Below are 16,410 nucleotides of genomic sequence, written 5' to 3'. Positions count from 1 at the left end.
GTAGGGACAGTACAACTGTACCAGAGCCCTTCTGCTAAAAATTTATTTGCATTCAAAGAAGACCCTAACAACTGAACAATGTTGTCATTTTGTAGCAACAATTATGGTGGTGTTTTTCTCCTTACACCTCTGTGAAGTGTCTTGAGGTTATTTTCTGCAATAAAGATGCTCTTTAAATGCAAGACATTGGAACTGGTGGTACATCTTTAACATGTGAAAGGACTGGAACTAAGGGATGACAGCATACTGAATTAATGCTAAATTATAATACATTGGAATATCTGTGTTCAACCTGTAAGGGTGATTAATATGTTTTGGATCATTTTAAAATCAGTTTATTGTTCTTTAACAGTATTACCACTTCTGTGCTGGCATAGATATTTAAGAAAGCTTATAGCCAACTGGACAATATATTATGACTAAATTCTGCTAAATCAAGAACAGGTAAAATAAGCAACATTATATACAAAGTGTGCAAACTTCATTTCAGCAGGGAATACTTTGGTTAAATATAGAAGAATAATTTGTTCAATGAGGAAATGCAATGAGGAATTTGCAGTGAAGGACAAGGTATTATTTTGCTATTTAAAAGAAAGTGATATGAGAAAGGAAGTGGGAGGTAGTGAAACGGGAGAATTTAGCCCCAGAGACAGAATAAAAATCAATTGTATAAACAACGTATTAATTAGATTCTAAATCACAGAATCATCAAATCATAGAATCCCTTAAGTGTGGAAAGAGGCCATTTGGCCCACTGAGTCTGCATTGACCCTCTGATGAGCATCCCAGCCAGACCCAGTCCGTAATCTCACATTTACCATGGCTAAACCACTTAACCTGCACAGCCCTGGATACAATGCAGCAATCTTTGCTAATGGCCAATATACATATCCTGCACATCTTTGGACAGATGAACAAATAGATTTATTTAGATCATCAGTGTAGCTAAAACCTGCTGTTTACAACTCTTGTGCCATGGAGTGATTTCAGAGCACTTCTTATAATATGGTCCATAAAACTTTGACTTTTTCAATGCTGTGTGTGTTGTTTTGGTTCCATAATGGCATTTGCTGCACACACAAATACATTTGGCACCAGCTATCATTTTTATGAAGGCACAAGGACAAGGAACATCTGATGGAGGAATCAGGATAGACAAATCACACTGAAAATTTTCAGTACATTTTTGACTTTTTATTTCAGATTTCCAGCATCCACAATATTCTGCTTTTATATCATTCTCCATATCTGAAATCAAACAGTTATCCATGGAAAGCATGTATGAATGAAGAATATATGAAATTTGTAAAGAATGCTTTTGGCATAAATGAAGATTATTCTTTCAACTGTTCAGAGCTGCCTCCCTGGTATATTTTTTATAAAATGGGAAAACATCTAGTGGAAATTTTCTGACTATGTTTTCCAGAATGGTTCTTGTAACCAATTTGTTCTTTGAATTGCACAGTTGGATATACATTTCTTTTCCATAACCAATCAAATATTCCAGAATACTTACATTTTAGAAGAAAGGGGCAAAATGGAAAAAGAGGGAGTAGTGATAATAAAGGATGGGATAAAGGCAGAAGAGAAAAAAGAATTTGGCCGAGAAAATTCAGATATAGTATCGGTTTTGGTAGAGCTATATTAACATAATAAAACAAACCCAAGTTAATTCAATGGAGAATATTAAAGCAAAATCAGAATTAAAACTGAAAAAGGCAATATTAGGACAAATGATCAATTCATTGATCAAGAGGTGGATGTTAAGGAACATCCTAAAGAAAGAAGGAGAGGTAGAGAGGCAGTATAATTTGGGAGGAAATTTCAAAGCTTCGGGAAGCTGAAGGCCTGATGACCATTGGTGAAGTAATTAAAATCAGGAAAAGTCAAGAAGCTAGAAATGGATGAGTACAACTATCTGAAGGTCATGAGACATACAGATAGGGAGGGGCATGCAGCAATTTTAAAACAAATGTGAGATTTTTAAAGTCGAGGAGTTGATTGACTGGGAGCAAAGGTGGAACAGCGAGCACAGAGACGATGGATGAGGTAGAAAAATAGGGATACTGTCACTAGCATAATAATGCAGAGACCAAAGCTAATGCTCTGGGTTTGAATCCCACTATGGTAGATGTGGAAATTTGAATTCAATTAATAAATTTGGACTTAAAAACTAGTTTAATGGTAAGCATGAAACCATTGTTGATTATAATTTTAAAAAAACTGGTTCATTAATGTCCAAGGAATATCGACCATCCACAAGTAGACGGGTCCATAAGACCATAAGACATAGCAGCTGAAGTAGGCCATTTGGCCCGTCAAGTCTCCTCCACCATTCAATGAGATCACGGCTGATCTGAAAATCCTCATCTGCACTTTGCAGTATTGTCCCCATAACACCTGATTAAAAATCTGCCCACCACTGTCGTGAATATGTCTAATGACATCTGATTCTACATCTGAACAGTGTGTGAAGAGTTCCACAGATTCACTACCCTCAGAATAAATTCCTCCACATCTCTGTTTTAACTGGGGGACCACTTTCTCTGAAATTATGCCTTCTGGACCTGCAGTCTCCAAATCTACCTTGTCAAATCCCATGAGAATTCCATAAAATTTGTCAGGCATTATTTCCCTTTCGTGAAGACATACTGACTATGTCTGATTATGTTATCAATTTCTAAATGTTCTGCTGTTACATCATTTATAACAGACAAAAATTTTCCCAATAACTAACTGGCTAATTGGCATATAATTAACCATTTTTGTCTCCTTCCCTTTTTGAAAAAAGGTGATACCTTGGCAGTTTTCAAATCCTTGAGCATTTTTCCAGAATCAAAGGATTCTTGGGAAGATTATTACCAGTCACTATCCCTGTAGCTACTTCCTTTGATAATCAAGGATGCATCCCATCAGGTCTAGCAGATTTATCAGCATTCAGCCCCTTACTTTTTTTCCTTAGTGATTGTTATTTTACTCATTTGCTCTCCTGCTTTTGCCCCTTTGATTATTTAGTACTTTTGGAATGCTATTAGTGTCTCTGATATGAAGATTGATGCAAAGTCTTTATTCAATATCTCTGCCATTTCCTGGTTCCCCATTATTATTTCCCCAGCCTCATTCTCTAAAGGGCCAATGTTCACTTTGACAACTCTCTTCCTTTTCATATATTTAAAGAAGGTCTTGTTGTACATCTTGATATTACTTGGGAGTTCATCCTCCAAGTTTTGTTTTTATTTTGTAGTCATCTTTTTTTTTTGTTAAGTGTCCCCAGTTCTTTGGTTTACCACTAATCCTTGTTACATCGTACGTTTTGTTTTCTTTCAATTCGCTGCTACCCTGGTTTATGATTATTTGCTTATTCCGTTCCCAGAATCCTTCATTCCTCACTGGGATATATCTTTGCTGTCAGTCATGAACTTTTTTCTTAAATGAATAAGCTTCACACAGTCAGGAAGAAGAGAACACATTCAGACTGAGACCTAGCCCAAGTGAGTATACAGTTCAGGGAACTTGGAGGCAGCATGGGAATTTGGTGCAGAGTGGAAAAGGTGCTTTTTGCTTACTTCTTTTGGCTCATTGTTTGTAAGTTCTTTTTTTAAACAGGACAAATTGAAGCCCAGGATCAGAGGCCCAGCACAAAAGAGTGATATTACAGGTAAACTGTAAGTTCATTGTCTAGTGATAGCTCCTATTTTGACTATCTATTATAGGATACTTTCAGATTGAAGGTAAATAGGGGCAACATTTACAAGATACAAAGTAAAAGACCAGCAGGATTTTTTAAAAAATCAAATGAAGAACTAAGTAAGTAAAATAGAGAGGCAGGGCCAGGCGATGTGTTGTACCTGCATGATGTGGGAGCTGGCAGACCCCATTGTGGTTCATACTGACCATATCTATGGCAAGTGTTGGTTGCTTGTGGAACTCCAGATCAGAGTTGATGACTGAAGTCCGAGTTTTGGACACGGCAACACATCAGGAAGGGGGAGAGTTACCTGGACGCTGTCATTCAGGAAGCAGTCACACCACCTTAGATTAACTACCACAAATTTGGTCAGCCTCAGGAGGGTGTGACTACGGGCAGGTGAGCAAGGCAGGTAGAGGGATCCAAGAGGTGGTGCTGAAGGAGACTCAGCCCTTGAGGTTGTCCTAAAGGATTGAGATTCTTGCTCCCTGAGTGATGAAAGTTGGGGCTGTAGATAGGATGAGCAAACTGACCATAGTGAGAAAGGGAGCCATTCAAGAGGGGTAGAAAAGAGAAATGTACTTGGATGTACTATCTTGGACAGTATAGACAGGGGAAAAGACACTGTTGTCTGTCGCCAGTATTAAGAGTCCTAAGGGCTATGTTGCCTCCTAGTGCCTGGGTTCAGGGTATCTCATTTGGACTACACAGGAATTTGGAGGGGAGGGGAAAGATCCAGTTTCTATGGTCCACATAAGCACCAATGATATAGGTAGAAAGAGGAAAGAGGTTAAGTTGAGAGAATAGGAGCAGCTGGGGCTAAATTAAAAAAAGAACCAAAAAGGCAATAATCTCCGGATTACTACCGGAGCCATGAGCAAATTGACACAGGGTCAACAAGATTCAAAAGGCAAATACACAGTTCAAAGATTGGTGCGGGTAAAATGGGTACAAATTCATCGGATGTTGGCATTAGGAACTGGGGAAGGAGGGAGCTGTTCCGTTGGGACAGGGTTCACCTAAATCATGCTGGAACAGAATCCTGGGGAGTTCGGTTGCATGGAAAATTATGAAAAATGCTAAAGGGAAGGACAGGGTTCAGCAGAGGTTATTAAAGTTTCCAGAACAAGCACTACGACAGAAAGTACAGAAAGGACCAGGAATCCTACCTCAGATAAGGGGACAACTATGAGAAGGGGGCAGTCAATGTCAGATTGGGGGTGTTGCCCTTCAATGTACGCAGTATACGAAAGAAGGTGAATGAGCTTGTAGCACAGATTGAAATTGGTAGGTATGATGTTGTGGATATCACAGAAATATGGCTGTGAGGGGATCAGGACACATCCTATCAAAAGGATGGTAGATTGGTGGGTGGGGGAGGGGTGGTTGCCTTGTTAGTAAGAAATGAAATTAATTTGATAGCAAGAAGTGGTATACAGTCGGAAGGCACAGAATCTGCGTGGGTAGAATTGAGAAGCCACAAAGGGAAAAAAGACCCTGATGGGAGTTGTGTATAGGCCTCCCAGCAGTAGTCAGATTGTGGGGAGGAAGATAAATCAGGAGATAGAAAAGGCATGCAAGAAAGGCACTATTACATAACCATGGCGGTCTCCAATATGCAGGTGGACTGGGAAAATCAGGTTGTTTGTGAATCTTAAAAAAAGGAATTTGTGAAATCACTACAGGATTTTTTTGGAGCAGCCTGTGGTAGAGCCCACGAGTGAACAGGTAATTCTGGATTTAGTGATATGTAATGAGACAGACATGATTAGGGACCTTAAAGGGATAGAATCCCTAGGAGGCAATGGCCACAATATGATAGAATTCACTCTGCAGTTTGAGTCAGGGCGGGTCCCAGAGGACCGGAAAATGGCTAATGTCACACTCCCATTTCAGAAGGGAAGGAGGTAGAAGGCAGGAAACTTTCGATTGGTTAGACTGACCTCAGTCATTGATAAGATTTTACAGTTCACTATTAGTCCACCATTAAGGATAAGATTGCACGGTATGTGGAACAGCATGGTAAAATGGCCTGAATCAAAACTGCTTTGTCCAGAGGATGTCATACTTGACAAATCTGTTTGAATTCTTGGAGGAGGTAATGAGCAATTTAGACATAGGAGAGCCAGTAGACATGATCTATTTGGATTTCCAGAAGGCCTTTGACAACGTGCAGCACAGGAGGCTGCTAAAATAAGATAACAGCCTATTGTGTTAGGGGCAAGATACTGGTGTGGATAGAGGATTGGCTGACTGGCAGAAGGTAGAGAGTGGGATAAAGGGGTATGTTTCAGAATGGCAGCTGGTGAATATGGAGTTCACAGGGATCATTGTTGGGATCACAATATATATGAGGTTGATCATATTATATATTAACAATCTGGACAAAGGAACTGAGGGTATTGCAGATGACACAAAGATAGGTGTAAGGGTAGGTTGTGTTGAAGATATGGGGAAGCTGCAGAAGGAGGTGGACAGTCTAGGAGAGCCGGCAAAGAAGTGGCAAATGGATTACAATGTGGGAAAGTGTGAGGGTATGCACTTTGGTAGGAAGAATACAGGCATAGACTATTTTCTAAATGGGGAGAGGCTTCAGAAACCTGAAACACAACGGGACTTGGAAGTCTTAGTTCATGAGTCCCTTAATGTTAACATGCAGGTTCAGTTGGCAGTAAGGAAGGCAAATGCAATGTCTGTATTCATTGCAACACAACGAGAATACAAGAGCAGAGATGTACTGTTGAGGCTGTATAAGGCTCCAGTCAGAGCATGTTTGGAACACTGTGAGCAGTTTTGGGCCCTGTATCAAAGGAAGGTTAGCACTGGAGTGGATGCAGTGGAGGCTTACGAGAATGATCCTGGTAATGAAGGTCTTGTCACATGAGGAGCGGTTGAAGATTCTTGGTCTGTATTCGATGGAGTTTAGAAGGAAAAGGGGGAATCTGATTGAAACTTAGAGAATACTGAGAGACCTGAATAGAGTGGACTTAGAGAGAAGATTTTTCCACAGCCTCAAAGGGAAGGCATGACACTTTAGAACTGAGATGAGGAAGAATTTTTTCAGCCAGAGGAGTGGTTAACCTGTGGAACTGCCACAGAAGTTTTTGGAGGCCAAATCATTTAGTGTATTTAAGACAAGGATTAGTCTTTGTTCTTCGTTAGTAAGGGGTTCAAGGGTTATTGGGAGAAGGCAAGAGAATGGGTTGAAAAACATATCAGCCATGATCAATGGTGCAGCAGACTTGATGGGCCAAATGGCCTAATTCTGCTCCAATATCTATGGTCTTATAACTGCCATTATGCCTCAATGATCTTTGCTGCTGATATCCTTTCTCAGTCCACCCCAGCTAGATCTGCCCTCATTCATGTGTAATTACCCTTATTAAGTTTAACGCATTTATTTCTGATCCAAGTTTCACCATTTTAAATTAAATGCTAAATTCTATCATGTTTGGTCAGTGGTTTTGAGGGGATCTTTTATTTAGAGATAATTTGTTGAACCAACCTCACCACATACCACCACATCCATCATCAAAACCACCAGTGTCGTCAACAGTATAATCAACCTGCACTTACTCAAATATAACTTACCACTGAACCTCAATTTGGATTCCATCATGCCCACTCAGCTCTTGACAGCCTTGTCCTCCAAACATGGACAAACAAGCTGAATTCAACAGGCCCAACAGCATTTTCAAAGCACCCACTAGACCGGCACCCTATCTAACAACATAAATGCTCATAGCCTCCATTACCAATGCACAGTGGTAATAATGTGTACCATCTGTAAATTACATGCAGCAACACAACAGTCTGTCAATCTGCAAAAGAATATTTACATGCACTCATCGCAACAAAATAAGCGACAGCCATTCTCTGGTTCATTTCTCAGAGCAATGCCTTCAACAATCAGAGGCAACCTGCCGAGTTTAAAATGTAAATAAAGCTTGACAGTCAGAGGCAGAGTTAAATGAGAAAGAGGTTGGCATGATATCTTCTCCCAAAGAGTGGTGAGCCTGTGGAATTCATTACCACAGGAGGTAGCTGATGTCAAAACAATGTATTTAAGAGGCAGAGACAGTGGGAAAGATTTAAGAGGCAACTAGATACAGCACTTGGGGCGAATGGGATCAAAGGTTACGGGGAGAAAGCAGGATTCAGCTACTGGACGATTGGCCATGATCATGATGAATGACGGAGCAGGCTGTAAGGGCCGAATGGCCTCCTCCTGCTCCTATCTTCTATATTTGTAGGATTAGCCCCCTTTGGATGTTTGGGTTGGAAAAACAGATTGCAAAAGTTTTACCAGCACATAAAAAGGGACTGCAAAAGTAGATCAGGTTCCTTCGAGATAGGAATGGAAGAAATTATAATGGGGAATAATGAAGTTTTTAAAATATTTAACAAATACTTGTTATTTGTTTTCATCGTAGAAGACATAACAATGACTGGAAATAGAACACTGCGGGTCTGGCATGAATTAAAAGCTCATAAAAAATTGTATGAGTAATGAAATAGTACTGGAGCTATGAATGGGACTAGAAGCTGAAAAGACCCCTGTACACAACAGCCTACATCATAGAGGTAGCTTCTCCAATCTTTTCCCTTTCTTCTTTCTCCCTCCCTCTCCTCATCTCTTCCCTTTGTCTCTGCTCCTCTCTTGCTCACTTCATCAGATAGAATAGCTTCGCATCTATTAGTTCTCCAGCTCCATATAAAGATCCAGAATATCTGCAAAGCCTTTGCTTGAATAAAAATCTACATTTCCCCTGTTATCTTCTAATTTCAAAGGTTGCAAGTAGTCACTGTGATTAATTCATTTACTCTAATCCCTAATCTATTGCTCCAACGAAGTGTCTCCTGAACCACTGGGCATTGGCTAACGGTTCTCCTTCAGCCATTGTTTCCTAAGTTGATAAAAACCGAAAGAACTGCGGATGCTGTCGATCGGGAACAAAAACAGAAGTTTCTGGAAAAACTCATCAGGTCTGGCAGTATCTGTGAAGAAAAAGTCAGAGTTGACATTTCGGGTCTGGTAACCCTTCCTCTGAGTTCTGAGGAAGGGTCACGAAACGTTAACTTTGATTTTTTCTTCACAGATGCTGCCAGACCTGCTGAGCCTTTCCAGAAACTTCTGTTTTTGTTTCCTAAGTTGACTCGTCTCAGGGTAGCTCCTGACTCAGAAAGAGAGCAGTTTCTGATAGCCTTAGGACTATCTCAAGGAGGAGCTATACCCATGACTGAAGTTCATGTGAACATACAAATTAGGAGCATAGACAGGCCATTCACCTCCTTGAGCCGAGTCTATTATTCAATGGGGTCATGGCTGATCTGAATACATCCTCAACTGAACAACCTTGCCTATTATTAATATTCTGTGATCCCCTTGTTAGCCAAGAATCTACCTCCCACCACCATTAAAACACTGACCCTGCCTCCACAACTCTTTGGGGAATGAAGTTCCATAGACTCTCAACACTCAGAGCGAGAAAAATAAATCATCTCTCTCTTAAATAGGAGGCCCCTTACTTTTAAATAATTTCCCCTAGTTCTCGTCTCTGCCATAAGGAGAAAAACACCCTTTCCAAATCCACTCCATCAAGTTTCCTCAGGATCTTAGATCTTTCAGTAAGATCACTTCTCATTCTTCTAAATGCCAATGGATATAGGACCAAATTGTCTAACCTATCCCCCATCAGCAAAGGCTTTTGAAGAAACCTTAGTGGTTCTCTGAATGGTCAATGGCACAATTCTATATTTAGGTAAGGTTGCCTTCAGTGGGAATGAGACAGTGACTGTTCAAAGTGAACTAGGTAAATAGTTAGTGGATGAAATAACAGAACATAATACAAGGTGATCAAACAGAGAATGCACTGCGATAGACAACCATTTGTACTTCTTTACAAGAAGGGGTTTACATGCAAAAAAGACAGCCATAATGAAGGAACAGCATAAACCTGAAATGAAAAGGGTGCAAATATGTAAAAGAAAAAGACTCTTTTGAAAAGGAGTATTGCAAACAACAGCAAAAGATTACTTATATTAAGGACACAAAAAGGGAATATGAAAATAAACTTTCAAAAAATATCAAAATTAACATGAATTGCTTTTGTACAATCATATGAGAAAAATTAGTATGGCTTGGAGCAATCTGGGGCTACAGCAACTGATATTGTTGATAATGTCAATGATAATAAAGAGATGGTGTTCACGTTGAATAATTACTGTGTAGCCACAGAATCAGGGATAAGGATTCACTGAATTAACTATAAGCAAAATAAACATCATGAATCATAGAATCCCTACAGTGCAGAAGCAGGTTATTCGGCCCATCAAGTCCATACCGACCTCTGGAAGAGCATCTACCCAGACCCACTCCCCTACCCTATTTCTGTCACTCTGCATTCTCCATGGCTAATCCACCTTGCCTGCACATCCCTGGACACTATGGGCAATTTTAGCATGGCCAATGCACTAACCTGCACGGCTTTGGACTGTGGGAGGAAACTGGGGCACCCAGAGGAAACCCAGGTTCTACGGAAATGCTTGAGAGTACTGCACATGCTCCAACTATAATCTTCCAAATTAAAATGGAAACCTGAAACAAAAACAGAAATTGCTCGAGAAACTCATCAGGTCTGTACCATCTGTAGAGACACAACAAAGTTAGCACAGTGCTTCTGAATGAGGGCCGCTGGATTTGAAACATTGATGCAAACTATGGAAAATGGATTTCAATGCAGGCAAATTCAACGTGAGCAATTCTTGAGCTAAAATGGTTAGAGCAGACTGCTTTATAAACGGTGAAAAAACTACAAACAAATGCAAGGAGTCAGGTACAGCATACAGTGACATATACTCCAAGCTTCTTGAGTGTTATTGGATCTAGGCTAGTAGCAAGTATTCCATCACACTTTTGACTTGTGCCTTGTAGATAGTGGATAGGCTTTGTGAGTCAGAAAGTGAGTTAAACAATGCAGGAGTCCAAGTCTCTGCCTGACCTGCCTTCTGCCCTCAAACTCCCTCCCCCCAACAACAAGGATGGAGTCCCCCTGGTCCTCACATACCTCCCCGCTAATCTCCAAATCCAACACATCAGCTTCCGCCACTTTCACCATCTGCAATGAGACCCCACCACCAAAGAGATATTTCCCTTCCCAGCCCTATCTGCTTTCCGTAGAGACCGCTCTCTCCATGACTTCCCATCTGCTCCCCGCTCCCCACCAACCCCACCACACCCGACACCTTTCCCTGCAACTGCAGGAAGTACTACAACTGCCCCTACACCTCACCCCTCACCTCCGTCCAAGGCCCCAAACATTCATTCCGTATCCAACAGGGATTCACCTGTACATCTTCCAACCTGGTCTACTGCATCTGTTGCGCCATCATCCCATATCCAGCTCTCCCTTTCATCACTGCCTTCTTGACCTGACACAACCTGTCCATCTTCCTTCTCTCCTATCCCCCCCACCCTTCCCATTGACCAATCTCCACAACCCCCTGCCTGTATCCACTTATCACCAACCCACCTGCCCAGGCAATGGCCTATTGGTATTACCACTGGACTGTTAATCCAGAAACCCAGCTAACGCTCGGGGATCTTTGTTTGAATCCCGCCACGGCAGATAGTGGAATTTGAATTCAATAAAATATCTGGAATTAATGGAGTCGAATGATGACCATGAATCCATTGCCATTGTCGGAAAAACCCATCTGGTTCACTAACGTTCTTTAGGGGAGGAAACTGCCATCCTTACCTGGTCTGGCCTACATGTGACTCCAGACCCACAGTAATGTGGCTAACTCATAACTGCAGTTAGGGATGGGCAATGAATGCTGGCTTAGCCAGCAATGCCCTCATTCCGTGAATGAATAAAGGGAACCCCCTCTACTTATTTCTGAGCTCCCTTCCTCTCCCCAGTCCTGATTAAGGGTCCCAACCTAAAATGTCAACTTTCCTGCTCCTCTGATGCTGCCTGACCTGCTGTGTTCCTCCAGCTCCACACTGTATTGACTCTGCCCTGCTCTTATAGCCATTGTATTACTATGACTAGTCCAGTTTAGTTTCTGGTCAAAGGTAACTTCTAGGATGTTGACAGTGTGAATTCAATGATTATAACCCTATTGCATATCAAGGACAATGTTTGATCCTCCCTTGTTGGAGAAGGTCATTGCCTGGCACTTGTTTGGTACAAGAGAGTAGATTGATGGAGCAGTAATTGACCAGGTTGGATTTGTCTGCTTTTTATGTATAGGGCATACCTGGGCAATTTTCCACATGGTTGGATAGATGCAGGTGTTATAGATGTATTGGAACAATCTGGCTCAGTGCATGGCAAGATCTGAAGCACATGTCTTCACTATTTTTGCCAGAATGTTGTTGGAGAGCACAGCTTCCACATATATCAGTGTTTTGACTGTTTTCAGAATTCAAAGATGCGCAATAAATTCCATCATAGGCCTCCATTTCTCCCAGGAACAACTCACTTACTCATTACAGTACTTGATGTTTTGAGAAACACAAATTCATTTATAATGGTTATATTTCACCTGGAACTATGTTACGGACAATTGCAATTTTATTTGTTTTTATTTGTTTGGTCAAGTGTTGTTCAAGAAAACTTTTATGAATATCTAAACTGGTTTTTACCTCAAACATTATAAATGTTGATATAGAAACTAATTATTGATGGTTTATTATATACATGATATACAAATAAGATCCAGTTCTGTAGGATGCACATGTTCATTCAGAAATGCTTGCACACTACATTTGTTGTCAAAGCAATCTTTTGGTCTGCATTGATGCTGCACACACTGATACTACCTATGAAGATTTCAGCGATCTGACCATTCTGCAATTTTTCAGCCAGGACCTCAGCTCCTACCTGAAGCATTGGAGGATCAGTGCAGACATCAACAGAGATGTTTGTTGGAGAAATGACAGAAGAGGACATAACTGCCATATGCAGCTAATGAAGACCATAAGACCTTAGACAGAGAAGCAGAATTGGGCCATTAGGCCCACTGAACCTGCTCCACCATTCAATCATGCCTATACGTTTCTCAATCCCATTCTCCTGCCTTCTCCCCATACCCTTTTGTCCCCTTTCTAATCAATAACCTATCTTTCTCTGTTTTAAATACACACAGTGACTGAGCCTCCACATCATTCTGCAGCAATGAGTTCCACAGATTCACCACCCTCTGGATGAAGAAATTCCTCCTCATACATTTCTCGTCATCCCTTCATTCTGAAGCTGTGCCCTCAGGTCCTAGTCTCTCCTACTAGTGGAAACATGTTCTCCAAACTCACTCAAGGAAGGTGCAAGGCTTTCAGTGGGTGAACCTGTCATTGGGTGAATGTCTTAGGAGGTGAACAAATCAGTGGGTAAATGGATGAGTGAGTTGGTGATTTGAATGAATGGGTAGTTTTTTTTAAAAATTCATTCATGGGATGTAGACATCACTGGCCAGGCCAGAATTTATTGCCTGTCCCTAGTTGCTCTTGAGGTAGTGATAGTGGGCAGCAAGTCCCAGAGCAGCGCGCAGGGGAGCAGGTCCCAGAGCAGCGCGCAGGGTGGCAGGTCCTGGAGCAGCACGCAGGGTGGCAGGTCCTGGAGCAAGTCCCAGGCAGCGACCGGCATGGGGGAGGCAGTCCTGGAACTTACCTTGGCGCAGGTGAGTGCCGGTATGGAACTGACTGGAAACTTGGAGTGGAGTGGATTGGCTGTCGGACTGGGGTCTGGCACAAGCAGCCAGCCCACATGCGGAGGCCCTGCACTGAGCTGCTGCAATGTAATGTTTATTTGAATTTTTTTACCTGACTGTAATATCAATCCTTTAATGATGTCCTATTTCTAACGTATTTTTTAAACTGTGTAAAGCAATGCAACTACTTTTTATTCTTCTTTTGCATCCAAGATTTGTGCCTAGGTACTTGCACCATTGGGAGGCAGACTTTGTGAAAGCTTTTCACTGTACTTCTGTACTTCTACATTGGAGTACCTGTGACAATAAAAAAATTCCATTCTAGTGAGCTGTCTTCTTGAACTGATGCAATCCATGTGTTGTAAGTACGGAATCCAAGATTTTGATCCAGTGACACTGAAGGAATGCCAATATATTTCCAAGTCAGGATGGGTGAGTGACTTGAAAGGAACTCTTACAGGTGGTGAAGGGGTCTAGGCCCGAAACGTCAGCCTTTTTGCTCCTATGATGCTGCTTGGCCTGCTGTGTTCATTCAGCTCTGCACCTTGTTGTCTCTTACAGGTGGTACTGTTTCCACTTGTTCTGCTACATTTTTCCTTCTAAATGCAGGTGATCGAGAGTTTGGAAGGTGCTGTCTAAGGAGCCTTGGAAAATTTCTGGAGTTTGTCTTTTTTAAAAATTTACCTGTGGGACATGGGTGTTGCTAGCTGGCTAGTATTTTTTTACCTGTCTCTAGTTGAGAAGGTGATAGTGAGCTGCCTTCTTGAACTGATGCAGTAGATGTTGTAACTTATCCCATCACAATGCCCTTACGGAGGGCAGATATACACTCTGACCCATTTATAAACACTGCTGCTACTTAGCGTCAGTGATGGAGCGAGTGTGTGTGTGTGTGTTTGTTTTGGGGTTGGGTTGTTGTTGGGTTTGATCAGGAGATTAGTCAGGTGGTTGTGCGATTCAGTTGTGGTGCTCAGTTCAGCCACGCAAGCTGATCACTGAGCTAGACTAGATAGTAAAATGTTTAACATTTCCAGGGTGAATATTCCGCTAGGCTCCACAAGTCTGCCCCAAATTTCTAACAAAGGCTTCGGGATCAAAAGAATTTGAAAAGGATCATAAGTAGCACAAATCTGCCATCAGAAGTTTAAACTTCCCAGGTAAGTTCAGCGCCTGTGAAGAGATCCGCATGCATCCTTTAAGTCCCATCTCTGATGATCCAGAGAATGGAAAATTTGGGCCAGTCTTTTAAACAAATGAGTAAGTTTGCAACAATGCAAACAGAAGTAAAAGTTGGTGGTTTAGGTTAACCGTTTATATGAGTAATTGTTCTTGCATATGAGTGCAGCCAAGGAAAGACAGTGAACCTGAGAGCTTGGCAATTGGGAGTTCAATGAAGGGTGTCTGAAGAAGGTATTTGTTTTCTTTTGCTTTTTGACCTACTTGTCCTAAATGAACTTGTTCTTGCTCTATTACACAGAAAGAAGCAAGCCATTTGGTGAGTATTTGGTAATGGGTTAAGGTCGATTCCATTCTAAAAGTTTAAACTACCAAACAAAGTGGTCGTAATGTTAATGAAATATGAAAAAAGTGAGACAAGTAAGTGAATAATATAACTAAGTCATTAATTCCAACTCATTAAGGATGGCAGGATAGATAATGCATCTAGGCTGCAGCAAGTGGGAACTTTAGAAAACCACTGTCTCCAAGGCAAACCTGCCTTCAGTAAGCATTTGTAGCTCAAGTAAGTTTGGCTCAGAATCATTGAGTTGGAAGTTGACCTGCAGACTCTGTGACATGTCAAGGAAGGGGTACATTACTTGGATGTGTTGGGCTAGGATGCAGTCAAATCACTTAGGAGAGGGTATTTCGATTTGATCACTGGAGGGTGTGACTGTGAGTGCTGCAGGTAAGGAATTCCAGAAGGCAATAGTGTTGGCCTGTGCAATTGTCCAATAGGTTTGAGATTCTGTCAGTTTGTTTGAATAAAGGTAGGGGCTGCAGGTGAATGTGGAAACTGACTCTGGTGTCTCAGTAAGGTAATGATTGAAGTAGAGTGAGAAACAAGGAAAGTTGTGGTAACAGGGAATAGTATAGACAGGGGGATTAACCCCATTTTCAAGCATCTGGACAGCACTGCTGCCTGTCTGGTGCCAAGGTTTTGGACATTTGCTCAGGGGTGGAGAGGAACTAACAGAGGGAGGGACAGTATCCAGTTGTCATGGTCCATATACCAGCATTCATACAGAGAGCAAAGAAGAGGTCCTGAATGGACGTATGAAGATCTAGGCCCTAAATTATAATGCAGAAGCTCACAGGTTATAATATCTGGACTAATACCTGAGCCTCATGCAAATTGACGTAGGGAACAAAAGCAAGAGAGATGAACGATGGCTGCAAAACTGTTAAGGGAGAAGTGGGCTCTGGTTTATGAAACACAGGCACCATTCCTGTGTAAACTGCAGGCTGTACTATTGGGATCATCTGCACCTGAACTGCAATAGGACAGTATCCTTGCAAATTGCATAACTAGGAAGTAGAGAGGGTTTTAAACTAAATGATCAAGGCAAGGGATCAAATATAGAAAAATGTAGAGTGGAAAGTAGTAATAAGGGAAATGAGTGTAGAAAGGGCATTAGAAAATAACCTAAGAATGCACCAACAAACAAAATATATTGTTACAAAGATAACAAAAAAGCAGAACTAAAGACTCTTGAATGTTACTGCAAACAGTTTAAGTGTCATTTCTGGCAAGCTTCAAGGCAGGTTTGTCACTGCAATCCCTACTGAGTCTTTGTTGCACTGTCTTCCCAGACTGACCTGATTACCGATGCACAATACTCCTACGGCACCTTGTTATTGAACCTTGCCTCTCACCACAGGCAGAAGTTCTGGTCACTGCGATGAACTCCTGAAATTCCTGGTGCTGGCACCACCTTTAAACCCCAGCCATGCACCCAGACAAGTGCTAGCAGTCCACAGCTGGTCAGCATGGTTCCTGTCATTTGCCC

General features: G+C 41.6%; 1 protein-coding gene across 1 annotated transcript in view; it reads right to left on the bottom strand.

Annotated features, from left to right (window-relative positions):
- Positions 1–16,410, bottom strand: part of ccdc141 (coiled-coil domain containing 141) — a 136,323-nt gene that overhangs the window by 100,005 nt on the left and 19,908 nt on the right. The window lies entirely within an intron of this gene.

This window comes from Rhincodon typus, chromosome 7 (assembly GCF_021869965.1).
Source record: "Rhincodon typus isolate 14 chromosome 7, sRhiTyp1.1, whole genome shotgun sequence".
NCBI lineage: Eukaryota > Metazoa > Chordata > Chondrichthyes > Orectolobiformes > Rhincodontidae > Rhincodon > Rhincodon typus.
This window is presented reverse-complemented; position numbering and strand designations above follow the sequence as displayed.